The 10231-nt window shown below is 39.0% G+C and overlaps 1 protein-coding gene across 2 annotated transcripts in view; it reads right to left on the reverse strand.

The window, feature by feature from the left end:
• LOC139381397 (tight junction-associated protein 1-like) overlaps nucleotides 1–1476 on the reverse strand; it is a 127284-nt gene extending 125808 nt beyond the window's left edge. Inside the window, exon 1 of one of the 2 annotated variants that reach the window (XM_071124898.1) lies at nucleotides 1137–1476. The gene's annotated coding sequence lies outside the window, so the exon portion shown is untranslated. The remainder of the gene's footprint in view (nucleotides 1–1136) is intronic. The other variant, XM_071124896.1, reaches the window with a different exon arrangement.
• Between the last annotated feature and the right edge of the window lie 8755 nt (nucleotides 1477–10231).

A 10231-nucleotide genomic window follows, 5' to 3' on the forward strand; every position in this document is an offset into this window, starting at 1 on the left:
CTTGCTCAATTTCCACATTATTCATTACGAGATGTAGTTGAGGTTTAGTGAATGATTTGTCCCAAATACAATGCTTTTAGTTTTGGAAATATTTAGGACTAACTCCTTGCTACCCACTCCGAAACTAACTGCAGCTCTTTGTTAAGTGTTGCAGTCATTTCAGTTGCGGTAGTAGCTGATGTGTACAGTGTTGAGTCATCTGCATACAGAAACACTGGCTTCTCTCAAAACATGTCTTTAGTAAAGATTGAAAAAGGTAAGGGGCCTAAACAGCTAATATTTATAAAAATGTAACCACTTTTCCTGTAAAATATTTTTATGCAACCATCCATTTCATATATGGGAGACCTTATATGGAAAAACATGGTCGTGCTTTGTTATACCTCGGGTAGGAGAATCTACAAAACTAAAGCCCTTCGAGGATTGTCCATTAGCCTATATCCCGAAGCTAACAGATTGATATTTTGTAGGCAACATTCGGAATAAATGTTGTTTTTTAAAATGCGTTCATGAACATGAAAGTTCTGATTTCAACATTAAAATAATGAATTGTCTCCAGACCTCGCATTTCATGAGGTTTTCTTCAAAGCGAACAAAAAAAAATGACAGGTGCTTAAGATCAAACGATTTGGCCGAATCAGAGCCAGCAAATCTGAGGCCATATTACTTTACCAAATGAGATAGCGATGCATTGACAACATACTGGCATGACACCAAGCTCAGGGTCATCAATATAATTAAACGGTGCATTTATCAATCCGGTCAAATCAAAAAAACAGTAGGCTATATAGGAATGCAAACAGGCACCTCTCGATACTGGGTTACACACGACATAACCTGCGATAATGTTCCATTCAATGATTTACAGCTGCTGCAAATGATTTATCCAGTTAAAACAAAAATGTAAAATATGTTCTCTGATATCACAGTTAACAATTTAGCTAGCTAAGAAATACCACCGTCGATTTGGTGTTATTATTTACGGTCACGCGATAGCGAATGTCAATAACCATTGTCGAGTTCGATTCTGTGTGGCCCACTTCAAAAGGTTGTATCGACTTCTGTTCACAGATAATGTCTACAAAACGTTAGCTTGTTTACATTATTAGAAACAGACAGTTAAACTTCAACCTTACCTGTTTAGATAGTGTCCGACTGTTACGCCAAATAATCAACAACAACAAAAAAAAATCAGCGTCAAAAGAGGGTTGAGTCAGATCCGTAATAAACTTTATCCGCTCTTCTCAGGACGGACTCTGCAGTTTGGTCGCAAGGAAGGAAGCTCGTGCACGGGCACAATTCGATTATTCGATCACGTTGCGTAGTCTGGACTCACGAAATGACAGTGAAATAGGTGGCTAGCCATTAAGCAACTACACACTCGCTAACTAACGGTGTATTCTCTCTCAACCCGACATTCAGCAACGATTGTTCCCGGATAAAGTTGATCTCCTACCCTCTTCTATCGCCATCTTTACCCGCGGGGTACACTGGGTAATCCTTAGGAATCCCCACGTACTGAGCGTCCTGACGTTCAAAATAGGCTATTAAGGGAAAGGACTGACAGGTGGATTTTTTTACAACTTAATTGCACTAGCTGCAGCACTTTATAGCCTAGTGCATGGGGTTCCCAACCTAGGGGGCGCCAACGTTTCGTGGGGGGGACCTTCCTTGATAAAATAACAAATAAAAAATGATTACAGTACCAGTCAAAAGTTTGGACACACCTACTCATTCAAGGGTTTTTCTTTATTTGTACTATTTTCTACGTTGTAGAATAATAGTGAAGACATCAACACTATGTAATAACACATATGGAATCATGTAGTAACCACCCAGCTAGCACAGTGGATCTGGGCCGATTCCGGCTGAGAGTCGGGGCACTCCGCTGAGAGTCAGACTCGTCCAACGTCATGTGGCCCGAGTCTGGGCCGCCTTCAGCAGAATTACTTATGGCTATGATGCGGGGATTGAGCTCGGGTCGATTCCGGTGTGAGGTATCTGGCCCAAATGTATTAGTTGGGGCTCGGCCCAATTCTGTTGAGAGTTATCTGGCCCATATGTATTACTTGGGGCTCGGGCCGATTGGGGCTACTCTGGCAGATGATTACACGGGCTGCTTTATATAATTAACATTTAATTATTTATTTTCTCATTGTTTCTGTGATCAAAAAATACAATTAACATTGAAATGACAATCTTTAAGAGTCCTGTGTAGTATTTTTGTGGATGGGTATAATTTGTATGTATAACATTTATAATAGCAATATTTAAAATGACTAAATCGGGTAATTTTGTATACATTTATTTACATTTGCATCGGGCCGCTTCTGGGGGGATTCTGGTAAGATGTAGGCAAAATCGTCTGAGTTTCGGTAGACGGAAACGGCCCGATATACTTGGGCTGATTCTGGGCAGTCATTCATTCTGATTCCCGGCCAAGTCCGACACCCGAGTCCGGGCCGATTCAATCAGTTCCTGCCCCCTGGAAGAGGGCCGCTTCTGGGCCGATGCCTCGTTGCTAGCTGGGCAAAAAAGTGTTATTCATTGTAGAATAATAGTGAAGACATCAACACTATGAAATAACATTTGTTATGAATGTGCTAGCTGGGTGGTTACTACATGATTACATGTGTTATTTCATAGTGTTGATGTCTTCACTATTATTCTACAATGTAGAAAATTCCAAAAATAAAGAAAAATCCTTGAATGAGTAGGCGTGTCCAAACTTTTGACTGGTACTCTATATATATATATATATTACCGATCTAAAACAACGCATTCATCCGCAATGCTTTAGGTTAGTCAAGCCAGATCAAGAAGCAACTCTGATTCACATGGGGATATATACTGTATGATATATAAGACATTCAAAAGCTGTGCTACAACCTTCTAAAGTCAAGGAGGGAAAGAATTTGATCTATTCATTTTTTGTCAAATAAAATATGTATGATTAAATCAAGAGTTCATATAAATTATTACGATTAAACATTTTTGGTAGCGGAATAAGATTTGGGGATATAATTAATTTTCCTTATCCATTATAATTATTATTATTATTAAATAGCCTACCTAAAATATGTCAAGAGTTTTGTTTAAACTACGTAAAATTGCAGGAAATTAGCTTCAAAACAAACAAAAACATCATAAGTCCCTCAAATGAAACATAATCAAGCTGGTGGTGCATTCGAGGCTCCTCAATAAATTTTCCCTGGCGTGGTGTTATGGTACTAGACACAATATTAGTAAAGGTGCTATCTTTGATATCAATTGAAGTGCATTCATTAAAATGGTAGGCTAAAATGTTTAAATGATAAATGTTTACAGCAAAGTGCCCAATAGTCTACTTCATGTTGTAAAATAAATGAGGGCGGCCCAACATCTGCCAGAAGATACTGACCCTACCATCATGGTCGTTTACACTGAGCTACACTTGAGGTCGGAATGCAATAATGGTTACATTAAGACACTGTGGAGCCGGCACCAGAAATGGAAAACGTACCTCAATGCAGGTGTGGGATAACAAACCTGTACTCCAAATTTGACCTTTAGCCACACACTGATACATGTATGGAGAAGATTGAAATACTGCAAGTTTTCCCAGACCACTGTCCTGTCCTCATGTTAACTAGCAGTAGCCACCGCAGCCATTTTGGAATGGCAGTGTCAGCCAATTAGCTTCTTTGTTGTTCAACACAATGTGCCATTCTATAATGGCTGCTGTGGCTACTGCTAGCTAGCATGAGGAGTAAAAGGGCAGTTTTTCGGGAAAAGCTAGCAGTATTTCAATCTTTTTGATGGAGCAGTGTGGATAAAGGTACATTTTCTGACCCATGTCTTGCACCGGCTCCATGGTGTCTTAACGTAACCATGATTGCATTCCGACCCCAGTGCAGCTCAGTGTAAACAAGCATAACGGTAGGATCGGTATCTTCTGGCAAGCCCAACATAGGCTATTTTTGCTATAGGGATGCTCAGTCAATGAAAACAAACCTGTTCAGATCTGCTAGTGTCCATTCATCGAAAACAATTGATCCAGAGTGGAAGACAAAACAATAATTAATCCTTTTGTTAAAAAGATAGGGTACACAGAGCAAACCCCAAATATTTAAAGTAATACAGCAGGAATGACATCTTTGTTTTTTGTACAAAGTGAGCCAGAAAGCCAGAACAAAGCGTTGGGAGAAAAGAGTACATCAGGTCCTCTGGGCTGTGTTACGGAGAGAGGCTGAGCAGCAGGTGGCAGTCTTAGATCCTAGTTGACACATCTGTGGTTCCATGAGCAAAGCCGGGCACTCCTCAGAGCAAAAAAAATCTGTTCAGTTAACTTAATCAATGATTGCTCACTCCAGGCCCCCCACCTTTTTACACTGACTCAATTGTTACACAGGAATTGGAAATGGCATATGCTATATTTGGACAAATACAAATAGTTTTTGAGTTATGAATCACATTATGATTATATAGGATTAAAGTAGGTAAATTATATAAGGCCCCCCCCACTTATGCTTTTTCTCAGAAGTAATTGTTGAGAAATGTTTCAAACAATGTTGTCAACCACACCTTCTCATACCCTCCAGTAAGAAAATGTATTAATCTGCATTCATCTCTCAACAGAACAAAACAATGCTCCTGCAGTTATATATCTCTCTATATTCTAATGCGCTAGCTGTGGTTGAAGTTGTTCACCAGCAGGAGGTTGCATACTAATGCTCTACCTGCCTGTCAGAAGAGCAGACAGCTGACCTGAGAACAGAAGGTAGTGAACACATTTCACGCCAGAGGGGTCAGAGTTCACTGGCACAGCACTCCAGCAAGCCTCACATCATGACGGGGAGCTGGCTGGGGAGAGAGTTATTTGCATTTTAGGTGGAGGAGCTACAACAAAAATCTAATGAATTAAAAGCACAGAGTCAGCATGAATAATTTCCCCCCTACACATGCAAAAACCATCAAACCAGAGCGTTGTAGCCAGTGCGTCTCCTTGTCAAACTTAATCCTCTCAAATCTGCACAGGTGGGGGAGGGATGCCCTATCTATCCTAGGCCTGAGCAGCAGAGAGAAGCGGATTAGACATTTCAATGACTGTAGTTGCTCTATTGTATATGTAGGAATAATTAAAAGAATTGCAGGAAAAGGTCAATCCTTTCTCAAAATACAATATGTAATTTGATGGTAGAACATGCCCAAAAACCTTTCACAAAGCTTTGTAAAAGAAGTACTGAAAACAAAACTCTGCACACATTTAGCACACTGTTGGTGACACTGCAGCCTGTAATTTTGGTCATTCCATCGTTTGAGTTACAAACATCATAGGAAACCATTGTGTTGGTATAATGCAACCATCATCCAGGCTTTATGTTTTTACTCAAACAACTTTTTGAATACATTGACGGTGAAAGCATATTGTGTGTTAATACACTAAGCCAGGGTTTCGCAAATTCGGCCCCCCCCCCCCCCCTGGGTGCACGTTTTGGTTTTTGCCCTAGCACAACACAAGCTGATTCAAATAACCAACTAACTCATCATCAAGCTTTGATGATTTGAATCAGCTGTGTAGTGCATACTTCTAACACCAAAACATGCACCCAGGGAGGGCCACAGGACCGAGTTTAGGAAACCCTGCACTAAGCTGCTAAAATGGTGGTTTAGTTCTTACATCCACTTTCAATATATTTATCTTTATGTTTAAAATAGAAAACAAATTCTAATCAAACTTATAATAACCCAACTTAAACTAGGAGCCATTCTGCAATAGGCAGTGCTGGTTATTTGTGTTAACTGGATAGGAAGGGTTCTATTAGTATGCCACACATAAAAGTACAAACATTTGTATTCCAATACTCTCATGATGAAAAATGCACAATGTTTTTTTGAAGAGGCAACTTGAACCTCGAGAGCGAGCTATCATTTCCCCTGTTCACACCAGCAGGTTCAGCCCTAGGCTATGTTTGTTTTCCTTGGTTGGAGAGTGTTCTGGGCTGCTGGAAAACCCATTCGTGCCACAGCGGGAAAATCTGCTCCTCTTCCGCTGGTGCGTAGTGTAGCGTGGCAGAGCTTCATGTCACTAATGTGGGCAGAGTGATAGGGCCTGCCAGATCTTCTCCCCCGTTGGCTTCTGATGGAGCGTCATATTGCTCACAAAACCAACATGCCTGTTTCGCTTCAGTGATGGCAAGGCCACTCACTAAACAACTACTTACAATCCTCACTATTTGAAGTGTTATTCACCAACGTAAACTAAGAGGGATTGTTGAATTGCAGATTCAGAGCTCTCAGACATTACATTTTACTGAAGAGTGATTGAAAGTTGTCCCGAGTATCTCAGTTTGTAGAGCACGGTGCTTGCAATGCCAGGGTAGTGGGTTTGATTCCCACGGGGGACAAGTATGAAAATGTATGCAGTAACTACTGTAAATGACTCAAATGTAAATGAAAGTAACTCCTGGACATCTCTAATAGGATTAAATGAGACAACAGTTGTATGCAGCCTTCAAATAAATGAGAGGAAAATCACTATCTTGTCTTTATATCTAGCATTACCAGACAGAACCACAAGGGGAGGATAGGTGACAGAGATTCCTCTCCTAAAGATCAATATGCTCATCTGACACACCAATCTAGGCAGTCTACTGATTAAGGCAGTATTTATAATATTGGACACATTGGATGGATGGTAGACATTTAGTGGGAAGAGTTTGGTTCTACAAAAGATGATACCAATTCCAAAATCTACAGTATCTAGGACATTTTTATTGGAGAAATCAGTATTTGGATCTAGTGACATTTAAATATTCAGTGGTGTAAAGTACTTAAGTATTAATACTTTAAAGTACTACTTAAATCGTTTTCGGGGGTATCTGTACTTGACTTGACTATTTATATTTTTTGACAACTTTCACTTTAACTCCACTACATTGCTGAAGAAAATAATGCAGTTTTTACTCCATACATTTTCCCTGACACCCAAAAGTATTTATTACATTTCGAATGCTTAGCAGGACAGGAAAATGGTCCAATTCACACATTTATCAAGAGAACATCCCTGTTCATCCCTGATCTGGCTCACTAAACACAAATGCTTGTTTTGTAAATTATGTCTGAGTGTTGGAGTGTACCTACCCCTCGCTATAAATGTAAAAAACAATAAAATAGTGCCTTATGGTTTGCTTAATATAAGGAATGTGAAATGATGCATACTTTTACTTTTGACACTTAAGTATATTATAGCAATTACATTTACTTTTGATACTTAAGTATATTTAAAACCAAATACTTTTAAACTTTTACTCAAGTAGTATTTTACTGGGTGACTTTCACTTTTACTTGAGTCATTTTCTATGAAGGTATCTTTACTTTTAATCAGGTATGACAATTGGATATTTTTTCCACCAATGTAAATACAGCAATTAATATGAAAACAACAGCTGACATTTTCACTTGCCGAAAACTGAGGAGTCTTTAAGCATTATGGAGACAAGGAAGTGCTTCGTGTTGCACTTCAGATGTGAACGGTTAATGAAAACGCAGTAAGAGGAAATGTTTAATTGACGAGACCTGTCTCATTATGTTCCTTCATGCCTCTCTTTCAAGTCAGATTTTCTGTCAGACACAACCACTAATTAGAGGTTATCAGCTGAACTCCTAAATAACACTTCTCTGCTTTAATTGCTCAGCCATTGAAAAACATGGTTGTAAATCTCAACGTGAAAATAACAAGCATAGACATGCAGACATACAGACATGCAAACCGCCACTGGCCCCTCTGATTTAAAGGATTTAAAAAAGACCCGCTTTCCACCTTAGCGCTGGAAACAGGGAATGTCAGATGAAAAAAAACAAGTCTAATTATTTCAATGTTTTAAGGGATGGTATATTAGACAACTTGTGTTTTGTACACTGATAAGCTATTGGATTCTGTACCAGTCCCGAATACACCATTGGAGGCCATTTAAAAGAGAGCATGACTTGGCATTGTATTAAAAAAATGTAGACCTTTGTCATTATGGCTATAACTGTTATGTGTAGCAGAGCTGGGAGATTGCCTGAATTGATGCGATAACAACAAATAGAACGAGAATGATACATTTCTAACATTAATGTGCACCATAGTTGTCACTACAGATGTCACTACAGACCCTGGTTCGATCCCAGGCTGTATCAGTACCAGCCATGATCGTGAGTTCTATAGGGCAGCGCACAACTGGCCCAGTGTTGTCCGGGTTAGGGGAGGGTTTGGCCGTGGTAGGCCGTCATTGTAAAATAAGAATTTGTTCTTAACTGACTTGCCAAGTTAAATGAACAAATATAAACTACAGGTTTGTTGGTTGTAGCCATCAATTGTCTCATTAACAATCACCCAAATTAGAAAATGCATTTCCTTTCAAACTTCACATTTCTCTAGTATAGGCTACTTATCATAATGAACAATATCAGGAAAATGCCTGCGATAAGTGATCAGTATTGCTAATTTTCAGTTTATCATCCCAGCTCTAATGTGTTGCCTACACGAGGCCCTTATTCCCACTACAAGATATGACAGAGTCTGAGGCGGGGCGAAAGAGAGTTCTACTTTTTCATTCACATTAAATAATGGTCTTACCTTTTGTTGTGGCTGGCGTCACATTATTCTTGGTCCACAGCTCAAATTGACAGTAAATATCATAGTAGCCACTAGCCACTAAGCACAAACTATTCAATAATGACAGAAACATTTCTTCTAAACCATATTACACTATTGAATAATGCAACCAAACCATATTACACTCTTCAATAATGCAACAATTCACAAGCATGTGCAGACAATTATATGGCTTAATGTCTCAACTATAGGATGCACTCATTACATTTTAGCTTCAAGACAAAAGCACAGTTGCTAAAAGCACGTTATCCTATAAAAAAAATCTGTGATTAACCCTCTCATGCAAATATAAAAGTACAATAGGCCTACCTTCCAACAAACCAGTCTACATTTGTATCAATATCATGCCAATCATTACATGTGGTAAAAGCAAATTGGGACTGAACCAGCTGTTTTATATGGAAGCTCATAACCGCCACCAATTTTGTTAAGTAAAATGCCTTGTGATTTGTCAACATGCACAATTAGTCTGTGCTTAAGTCTGATCAACTGTAGCCTACTGTAGCAAACCACAGCTGCAGGTAGCCTAGAGAAGCCTATGCGCTCTGATCCCATCTGGGCTTCGCCAGTGGAAACGTAACATCATGTTTTTGTAGCCTAAGCTATGTATTTATAACCTAAAACAGGCCCATTTATTTGTGTTCTGAGAAAATGTGAATCTGATCAAATTTGGTTTATATTGAAACTTTGGGTGGCTAGGCTACCATGGCCATTTTAATCCAAAGTTATTGACTGGAATTAATCAATCAACACATTAGCAATAACATACTGTATGAGTATCTTTTTAATTACAAATGCAAAGGCCTACATGATGCAACCCTGCATACAGCGAACTCAGCCTTGTTAGGACGTAGTCAATATAACTATTTGTTCAGCACTTTAGAAATGGACAGCGATAGAATTCAGAACATGGGCCATTGTTACAGTATTCTCCCTGTACACCAAGTCAGAACCGTAGAATAAATAGAAGGTGCACGTAAGCAGACAATGAAAGCTCTTACAATATTCGATGATGACATTTCTCTTAAACAGGCTATAGGCTAAATATGCATCACCAAGTCAGAACAGTAGGCTAAATTATGAGGGGAAAAGAGACCTAATTATTAGGGTGAGGCACATGGTCTACTAACGGTTTACTACACAACATACACTGATTATTACTTTCTGAACTTTAGTATACATATCTCCATGGCATACTACATAATTTAGGCAACAGCATCAACAGACATCAACACTATGAAATAACACATATGGAATCATGTAGTAACCAAAAAAGTATTAAACAAATCAAAATATATTTTATAATTGAGAATCTTCAAAGTTGCCACCCTTTGCCTTGATGACAGCTTTGCACACTCTTGGCATTCCCTCAACCATGGAATTTATTTCCTTCCTAATGCATTTGAGCCAATCAGTTGCTTTGTGACAAGGTAGGGGTGGTAAACAGAAGATAGCCCTATTTGGTAAAATACCAAGTCCATGTTATGGCAAGAACAGCTCAAATAAGCAAAGAGAAATGACAGTCCATCATTACTTTAAGACATGAAGGTCAGTCAATCCAGAAAATGTCAAGAACTTGGAACGTTTCTT

The sequence above is a fragment of the Oncorhynchus clarkii genome, chromosome 23 (assembly GCF_045791955.1).
Source record: "Oncorhynchus clarkii lewisi isolate Uvic-CL-2024 chromosome 23, UVic_Ocla_1.0, whole genome shotgun sequence".
NCBI classification, from domain to species: Eukaryota; Metazoa; Chordata; class Actinopteri; order Salmoniformes; family Salmonidae; genus Oncorhynchus; species Oncorhynchus clarkii.